Below are 9,251 nucleotides of genomic sequence, written 5' to 3'. Positions count from 1 at the left end.
TTCGGAGGAGGTGGCGAGGCCGGGTGGGGAGCAGGCAGGAGAGATTGATTGCGAACTTTGTGCCAACTGAGCAGTTCTGCGCATGCCAAACGGCGAGAGAACAACACTTGAAAAATGTATTAGATTATCCAGAACACAACGCTGATTTATAGGCGCAGTAATCCCCGTCTTGCCATCCGTTTCCTTAATGGAGAGAGATTAGGGTGATGGTGGCACTCTGCTGGGACTTCCTGGCTCCCTCCCCACCCCTGCGGCCCCAGCCCCATGATGAATTACATGCTAAAAGCAAGGGTTTGCGCTCTGAACCCCACGTTCTGAGGTGGAGGGTTTTGAGATTTGAAGCATTTCTGAGGTTGGAAGGAAAATGGACGGAATGAGGAATTAGTTCTGAAAAATCTAATAATACCGATTGCTTAGAATCACAAAGAGTTTCTTCACAAGAGGAGGCAAGTTCTCCAGGAGTATGTTCGGTGTGGCTGGGTGGCTCACCTCCAGAGGGACCTCACGTGGTGGCTTCCAAAGGTCCCACCCAGATATAACTAAGGTCCTGAGCACACCGTCTTTGGGGCCACCTGAGTCGGGAAGGACAAGGACAGAGCTTGCCTTGAGGAGATGCACCCTCACCTCTGTCACTGGCCACCTGTCTCTTCAGTAGGAATTAGCCAACACCCAGTATGTGCAACGCACGGTGTGAGGCGCATACGAGGTGCCTCTCTGCTGTCTACTAAGGGCTTTGTGAGACATTTGAGGAAGCAAACCAGGAACCCTGTCCTCCAGAGGCTTAAATCCCAGCTGCAAGTAGGGCACAGTTGGGCTCCAGAGCCTTAAATCCCAGCTGCAAATCTGGAGCAAGTACACAAACCAAATAGATAGGAGCAGGCATCTTGTCAAGTCCGGGATGGGAAGATGAGCAAGAACTCCTGCGGAGGGGGGGAGGTGAGCTCAAGGGGACTTTTCTTTCTGCCCAGAGGGCTTCAGGGACATGCTAGAGAGGGGAAGTTGTCTGGGTGGACATGGTCCATCCACAGGGCCTGCTCATCAATATTTTTTGTCTCTCTGGAAGATTTGTGACCCCTAGATGCTGTCTTCCAAAAACTCTCTGTTCTAGGAAAATTTCATTGCTCAGTTTATTGTTCTAGGAAATATTTCAAAGAACTCCCATCTTTGCCATCCCTTGTACCTGCCCAAGGCCACAACTGTTCAAGGACTCCTTGGCAGCTATAGAAACTCCAGCAAAGTTCCCTGTGCCCATGCAGGGTGGGAGAGTCTGCCTCTCTGTACATCTACTCCATCAACAGAGGGATCTCGCAGGCCTGGGACGAGGCATGCTCTCGGTAATTCCACCACCCTGTAAGACGACCAGCTGCCACAGCTGTACGGGCGAGAAAGCTTGAGGGGTGAATGCCATCATCACCACTGGTACCATTACCACCATCATCATCCTCACCATTACCACTATCACCACCACCACCACCATCACCTCCATCACCACTATCACCACCATCGCCACCACCATCACCACCACCTTCACCTTCACCATCACCACCACCACCACCAATCCCTGTTTATTCTGAACAGTGCCTGTGAGCCAAGCTCTTTGCTAAAGGCTTTACATGTATCTAAATTAATCCAGTGACTGAAGGACCACTACAATCTCATTTTATAGATGAGGACACTGAAGATTAAAAAAGGTCGCCCAGATAATAAGTGACAGAGCAGGAAATCAAGTCTGTGTAGCCTGACTCCAAAGCCTGAGCTCACCATATACCAAACCACCTCTCCTCCTAGGGTAGGGCCTCTGGTTGTTAGGGATTTCTTGAAGGCTTGACGTGGGGACACTGAAAAGATCAATCACTTTAGGTCGTGAGCAAGCTGTAGATGTAGCAAGAATGGAGATGTGATCTTTACATCCATTAGTTCTTTGTATCATTTGCTCATTCATTCAGCACTGATCAGGGTGGAAAAGGCATGAAGAAGCAGAGGCAGTCCCTCCCTGGAGGAGCTCACCCACGGCCCTTCAGGAGCCGTATGTGGCAGTGTCCCTGCCCTTGCTTGGGAGGCCCGCCACGGCCTGGTGGGTGTGTCTTTGCTCTGCTCCTAGAGCCTCCACGGGGCTGGGTGGCAGGAAGTCTGGGCATCCTTCACCCGATGCCCCCTGTCTCTTTTCTTCCCACCATCAACCTGAATGTTATGAACACCTTTAAAAAAAACTACCCCCACAAGACAAAACTCTAATCCATCTTGCCTAAGACATTTTCCCTTAGATTTAAAACCCTGTGTAATTTAAGAGATATGTAATTCATGTGTCTGCATTTAAACCATCAAAGTGCTTTTAAAAGAGCTATTTGAAATCTTTGGAGCTTTATGAACCTTTAAAGTTCTTTCTTTGAAACATGGGAATCACACACTGCCAAGGATAAAGATAGTCAAATACCAAAGGCTAGGGGTGGGTTTCAGACTCTAAATCCATGACATTTCACTTTACAAAACTGAATTTCTCATCTTTAACATCCACTTCCAATTGGGACCGCAGGCCGACGAGGAATTGTCGCACCCTTGGGTGCCCCTGCACCCGGAGTATCATTACTCGGCCTGCACAAGGGCCGGATCCACCCCAGGGCCTGGCGCCCACCAGCGGCTGCACAGGGACGTGACTGTGGCAGGGGCACCTTTTCCAATGCACCCCAAAGCGCCAAGGAGGGGCACAAGCCTGTGCAACGGGCGCCGCCCGATTTCCAGCCAATGCGGGGCGGTGGGGGGTGGGGGGTGGGGGGTGGGGGGTGGGGGTGGAGGAAGGTGGAGAGGAGGGAGGAGGCGCGGGGTGCGGGGTGCAGGGCGCGGGGCGGGGTGGCGCGGGCTTGAAAGGCATGTTCCTCGGCTGCACCCCTAGTGGTTGGATGAGCGGCCGGGGGCGGCCCCAACTACTCGTGACCTGAAGGACCCCGACCCCCCCACCCCCTGCACCGCGGGGACCCGGACCAGAAGGGCTCGGGCCCCTCCGCCGCCTGCCGCGCGCCGGCCCCACGGAGCTCACCGCTCGGAGGAGGAAAGGGAGGCGCGGGCGGCCTCCGGGATGGGGGGAGGGGCGGCCCCGGGATGGGGGGAGGGGCGGCCCCGGGATGGGGGGAGGGGCGGCCCCCGCAGGCGCCCAGGGCGGCGGTTGGAGTCGTGCGTGGGCCCGGGGAGGGGGAGGAGCCCTGTGCCGCCCTCGGGCTTGCAGGTGCCGGGGCGCCCCTCCCCGCGGGCCCCAGCCCGGTCCCCGCCCCCGACCGCCCACCCCAGACCCGCAGAGGGGTCCGGCCGCGTCCACCCACCAAGGCCACCCTCCGCACCGACGCCCCGGGGTGCCCCGGGCGCCCCTCCCCATCCCGCCCCCCAGTCCCGGCCCCCTTCTCCCCGAGGAGGCCCCTGCGCAGAGGAGCGCTCCTGGCCCTTGGCCTCCTCCACCTCCCTCCTCCGCTCCCTGTTGTGGGGAGCCCCCAGCCCTGCCCGCTTTTGAACCCCTAGGAAAGGGGCATTTTACCCCTTCCCGTCCTTCCGCCCCGCTCAGGAGCGGCCTGTGACCCCCACCGGAGCGGCCAGGGCTCCGGGGTTAATGACGCTCCAGGCGGGCCGCTGGCGGGGTGACCTGAGGCCCCTGAGGCCTGGGCCGGCGGCAGTCGGGGCCTCAGTTCTAGGAGGAATTCTGTTTTCTTCTGGTGACTGAAGGCTGGGGGCGGCCCCCTCCCCACCCTCCTACCTGGCGGGGTTCTGTACACCCCAGCTCTACTCTTGGGCTCTACCTAGGGCCTTCAACCAGCTCATATGGAGTGCTAAGGAATGCTCCCCCCCCCCCCCCCCCCCCCCCCCATTGCTGTATTTGAGCAGTGGCATGAGATTTTGAATCCTGGAGCTTTGGGTTCCCTTCCAGAGCAGTGAAGAAAGCCAGAGTCGATGTGACCAGGTTAAACTTGCCAGAGGCCAGGGTGCCTGGTCTGTGCCCTCTTCCTGCTGGCTGCCCCTGCACACCTGGCCCACTTCCAGCCTGTCTAAGTGTCTCCCCCTTAGCCCCGTTCTGGCCACTGGCATCCCGAGTACACTTCCAGGTCTACCGACCAGGCCAGAGTCTTCAGGGGGTGCTTTCCTGGTGACTTCAGCCATCTTCCATGACTGAGTATTGCTGTCAGGAAAATCCACCCCATTGACAATGGAAGGAGAACCTCTCTCCCTTCACCCCCTTTCCCATGTCCTCACTACTTGGAATAGCTACAGCCCCCAAGCACTTCAACATCAAAAACATGTGTTCTGTGTTGACATCTTTTCCTTGTTCTCCTGACACCAAATTCAGTCAGATCCAAATCCTTGAAATGTCGCTCAAATCCGCGCAGTGTTCAATGACTGTTGAGTCTCGGAGGCCAAAAGCAAGAGGAAGGGGGTTCTAGGCAAGGGATCTGCAAATGCTGAGGCAGGGGCTGCAGACCAGCCATAGTTGGGCACTGGTGAGTGTTTGGAGGCCCCTGCAGGGGCTCCCTGGACCACCAGGCCTTTCCCTCTGCGGCCGTTTAGAAGCCAACACAGCCCTTCCAGTCCTCTGCCCTTCCGACGCCTCCTCTCCTCGGTTGTTAAACTGATCCTAGAGCCCTTGCCGTCCAGTTCTGTCTTTTGTCTCCATCGTTTCTCGGGGAGCAGTGAGCTTCTGAAGTCCCTTCCCCACAGGCGAGCCGACCCTTCTGGGCACCCACTGAAACAGACTCTCGTCCCCTTCCTCAACACAGCCCACGTCCCTCCCGGCCTGTGAAGGCTGGGGTCGGGCCCCTGCCTTTCAGGACAGAGGAGGCCCCCCTTTCCTACGTCGGTCTCTCCTCAAAATTTCCTTGAATAGGCAGGTTCTTGCCTTCCCCCCTTCCCATCTGACCCCATCGCTGGACCTTGCCTTCTCAGGGATTCTGCTCCTGGATTTGTAGCGTGTTACTGAGCGCCGCTGATCTGGGAGCTGGGACGGCTGCTCTCTAGGCCTCTTCATGGAGAACATGTATGTTAGTTGGATAAAATAATAGCAGCCCGACCGCGCCCGTGAACTCTGCGGACCACACCCTGCACGTCCTCTTCTTGGAGCCAGGCTTGTGCTGGTGGGAAATGACACAGTATCTTCAAATGCAAAAGCCCATGCGTGACAACCAAAGATCTAAGAAGTCCCATGAACCCGGAAATCTTTACTATGTGCCTGTTACTCTGCTTCCAATGGAATATTTCAATATTTAAGAGCTTTTGATGGAAGCTACCAGCCTTCCAACAAATCACGTAAGTGGAGAGATTTGACCTGGGGAGGTGGGGGGTGGGGGGAGATGTCCTTCCATCACTGTGGAAACAGGTGTTGCAACTGCAGAATTAAAGCCAGTTGCTGACCCAATCGAAGTGTTTTTAGGAGATGGTCCTGGCCAGGCTGAGCCCTGCTGTCTGCACCGGCCCCACCTGGCCTAGTTTCTTCTTCCCCGGCCTGTGAAGTGAAGCCTGGAATGTTCTGTAAGTCCTAGAGAGCTTTCCTTGGAGTCCATGAGGGGTTTCCTCTCCCATCCCCATGGTGGAGGGCCAGGAGTTCAAAGGCAGATTACTGAGGTTGGAACTTCCCTCGCACCTGGCTATGTGGTGCTGGGCAAGTCTGTTCCCCCGTTTCCTCAGTTCAGGGAGGAATCACGCCCCAGAGCCTGGCCTGTGTTGCGACCAGAGATAAGGTACTTGAAAGTAAGGTGTAAATTATATAGTGCAGTACAAATATTGTTGTTACGGTACTTCCCGTCCCCCAGGGACTGGAATATGAGCCAGTAACTTCACAATAACGAGAGTAATGATGAACGATTATACATACTTACCACTCTGAAGAATAATATTTCATATGAAGTCTTTAATCCAATCCACGATCAGTCCCTAAGAGGATAGATACCATTGCTGTCTCCACTGAGGCGAAGAATTAAGGGGTGACATGTCTTGGCCACCATTGGAGTTCTGGGTTGCCGGCCAGCCAGCATAGATGCAGACACCCTTTGGAGAAAGTCCATCTTTCTCCAGCTTTATCCTCACACGCGTGTGCTAACACGCACACTTCTCCATTCTCCTTTTGGGCTCTCCTGGTCCTCGGGCCCTTGCTGAGCCAGGAGGGATCTCCTGCCAAGTGTAGAGGCCCATCCACATCCTAGAGGGTCACGGGGAGAAGTCCTGCTCCACAGCCTAGAAACCAGGCCCTGTCCCAGACGTGCATGGACAAGGGGGTCTCTCTGGTCAGTGGCCCGACCTCTGGGGAATCTTCTGCCATTGGGCAGAATTGCCAGCAGGGAGCCATTCCCTGCCCAAGCCTTTGGGGTGTGACTCCAAGCCTGGAGTCCCACCTTGAGCCTTGGGTCCCTCCACGGGGTTTCTGGCACACTCCTTAGTGCTGCCCCCAAAGAGTTGGTGAGGGTGTGGCCAATGCTGCATTAACTCTCTGCCCTGGGTTCAGTGGTGGCACCAGACTGCTTTTCCACAGTAGCCACCAGCTGCTTCCTTTGTTGCCAGCTCCTGTCCCGTCATTGCTCTCCTCCAGTCCTTCCCGTGTGTCTTCAGGTGACCCTCAGGGACCAGTTCCTGGACGCCAGCTTGGGTGCCCGTCAAGGCTACTGTCTCCTTGTGGAGAGAGCCCATTCCCTCCCGAGCTCCGTCATGCCCTCCCAAGGCAGAGGCCACCTGCCCTTGGTTGGACACATGAGTTCGGCCTGCAATGCTCCCCTCAATCAGAGATGAGGCCACCTTCAGAGGTGCATGGAAAGTTCTCCTCCAACCAAAACACAGCACAGTTAAAGCCCCCGGAGACAAGCCGAGATGGAGAATGAGGTATTTTTAAAGCAAAGCCCACTTGTCCCCTCATGTAGGCCCTAAATCAGACGCATGTTGTTTGAGCCATCTCAGGGAAGAGGACCGGCTACGGTAATAATAACAATATACTCACGGTGCACTTTTCGATTTGAATTAATTTTTGTAGCTAATTCTGGCTGCTGCATGTCTTCATTTAAAATATACATATACATGTATTTTGTTCAGTATTTTAATTAGGCCCAAAGGAATACACTTTCAAATTTTGGTACACTTCATTTGTTATATTAATGAAAAGCCACTTTAAATCAAGTTACATGTTGATATTTCATTATGTATGCTGTTCTCACACATCTCTAAAAGAGATTTACGTTACAGGTAGTAACCACAAATACTGGCAGTGGACATGCTGTTAATTTAAAATGTAAAGTTTTCTTTTGAGGTGCAGCAAAAATATCGTGCAGCTAGCTCCCCGGGAAAGTGGCTGTACCCCGAATTCCAAGGGCAGGTCCTCCCCCACCCCCAGCCCTTGTCCTGGCAGGGGCCCAGCCTCCAGCCCACGGGGAGCAGTGGCCTGCGCCAGGGTCTGCAAGCCTGAGGCAGAATTACGACCCGGAGCCCAAACTGAGGGCTGGGCCGCTGACACGGACGGTCAGGCATGTGCAGCCCAGGAAGGAGAGGACCTGGGGCCTTGGGGACTGCTGTGGCCGGGGCTCAGGTATATGCGCTCGATCACGGCCATCTACACACAGACACTCACTCAGCCATAGTCGTGTCATGCCCGGGCCCTTGCAGTAATGCAGATGGTGTGTTGGCCTTGCTCTGGGCGATGGCTCAAAGTTTCTGTTGCACACACTGTGCCACACGGCTTAGTCCTAGGCCATCTCGGGACCCCATGCCACCTGGCTGTGACGCGACGGCTCTGCCTGCATCCCCGTGTGGCTCAGGAGAAAGCTGACACTCATGTGGCCCTGGACGTGGAGTTAAGATGTGAGGCCCCCGGGCTGCTGACCACCATGTCCTACTGAGAGCTGGTTCTGCTGGAGACAGACCCCCCTGTTGTCCCCGTCACTGGGCCACAGTGACACCAGCCCGTGCTTAGTCACTAGGGAAGGCCAGCGCTTCCCATCACGGTCCCGCATGAGGAGTGAGTCATGGCTCCCTTCCACACTGTCTGCTGACATTTAGCCTGACAGGTGTCCCTGCACTAAATCCGTCTCCGGTGCTCACGAGCGGTTTTGTTAAATCATCTCTCCTCGCCTCCACAGGCTGAAAGCAGCCTCCGCAGGGAGATGAAGCAGGAAGATGGCTTTTCTGCAGGGCTCGGACCCCTGGGCCTCCCTCTGCTCGGCTTTCCAGCGAGGAAGGTGGTACCTGGGACGATTATGAGACAAACAGCAATCAGACCTGCTTCCTCCATTCGGCCCCACTGGCTCACAATCACCCGGATGGTATTTCACTGGATCCTCCAGGTCACCCTCTGCGTTTTGTAGCCCTCATTATTATTATTCCTGCTTTTACTGATGAGCAAACCCGTTCTCAGTGAGGTCAAGCGACACGCTGCAAGTCACACAGCAGATATGGGGCGTCACGGGAGTGCACAGGTGTGAGTGGAGGCCCAAGGCCTCTGCTGACCGACACCCGGGTTTTACGACTTTCCTAATAACACTCAGGGTGGGGGGGGGGCGGTTGCTGGTTGACATTTTAGCATCTTATGATGAAAAACAGGAATTTCAGACAACATTCTGCATCTCAGTTTTTTCAGATAACTTTTGGATGTATAGGTAAATATCTTATGCTTGGCCGGCGGGATTCAGTAAAATATGTGCTGAAATGTCCTCTTGACAGAAAGGTACGATGAGGGGCACGTGGGTGGTTCAGTGGTTGAGCGTCTGCCTTCAGCTCAGGGTGTGATCCTGGGGTCCTGGGATCGAGTCCCACATCAAGCTCCCCATAGGGAGCCTGCTTCTCTCTCTGCCTATGTCTGTGCCTCTCACTGTGTCACTCATGAATAAATAAATAAAATCTTTTAAAAAAAGAAAGTATAAATATGGCAGTTTAGTGACTGAAGGAATGTTTCACACCATGTCTGGAACTCATATTTGGCTTGAATTTTAAAAATCGTAATTATTAATAACAATATATAATAGCTATAATTTGCTGGGCACCTGCTCATTGTGGTCTATTATGTCATCAGTTCAAGTTGCACACACCTGCTCACTGACCTCTCCATCCAGTCATACTGGCCTGTTTGGCTGAGGATCATGTCAGACTCTTTCCTACCTCAGGGCCTTTGCACAGGCTCTTCTATCTGCCTGGAATGCTCACCCCTGGGCTTGGTATGTGGAGGCTTCTTCCCATCCCCCAGGACTTCAGGAGCTCATCCCTAACCATTCAGTTGGCACCTTGAGATGCTCTCACAGAGCACT

General features: G+C 54.6%; 1 long non-coding RNA gene across 2 annotated transcripts; it reads left to right on the top strand.

The window, feature by feature from the left end:
• Positions 1-3,168: 3,168 nt before the first annotated feature.
• Positions 3,169-8,806, top strand: LOC119870760. Of its 2 annotated transcripts, XR_005353730.1 has the most exons (4): positions 3,169-3,220; positions 4,328-4,478; positions 4,921-5,280; positions 8,091-8,806. It is a non-coding gene; the product is annotated as an uncharacterized LOC119870760 (long non-coding RNA). The 2 variants fall into 2 exon arrangements; XR_005353729.1 differs by lacking the exon at positions 3,169-3,220 and having other exon boundaries at positions 3,893-4,478.
• Positions 8,807-9,251: the final 445 nt, after the last annotated feature.

This window comes from Canis lupus, chromosome 1 (assembly GCF_011100685.1).
Source record: "Canis lupus familiaris isolate Mischka breed German Shepherd chromosome 1, alternate assembly UU_Cfam_GSD_1.0, whole genome shotgun sequence".
In the NCBI taxonomy this organism is placed as follows: domain Eukaryota; kingdom Metazoa; phylum Chordata; class Mammalia; order Carnivora; family Canidae; genus Canis; species Canis lupus.
This window is presented reverse-complemented; position numbering and strand designations above follow the sequence as displayed.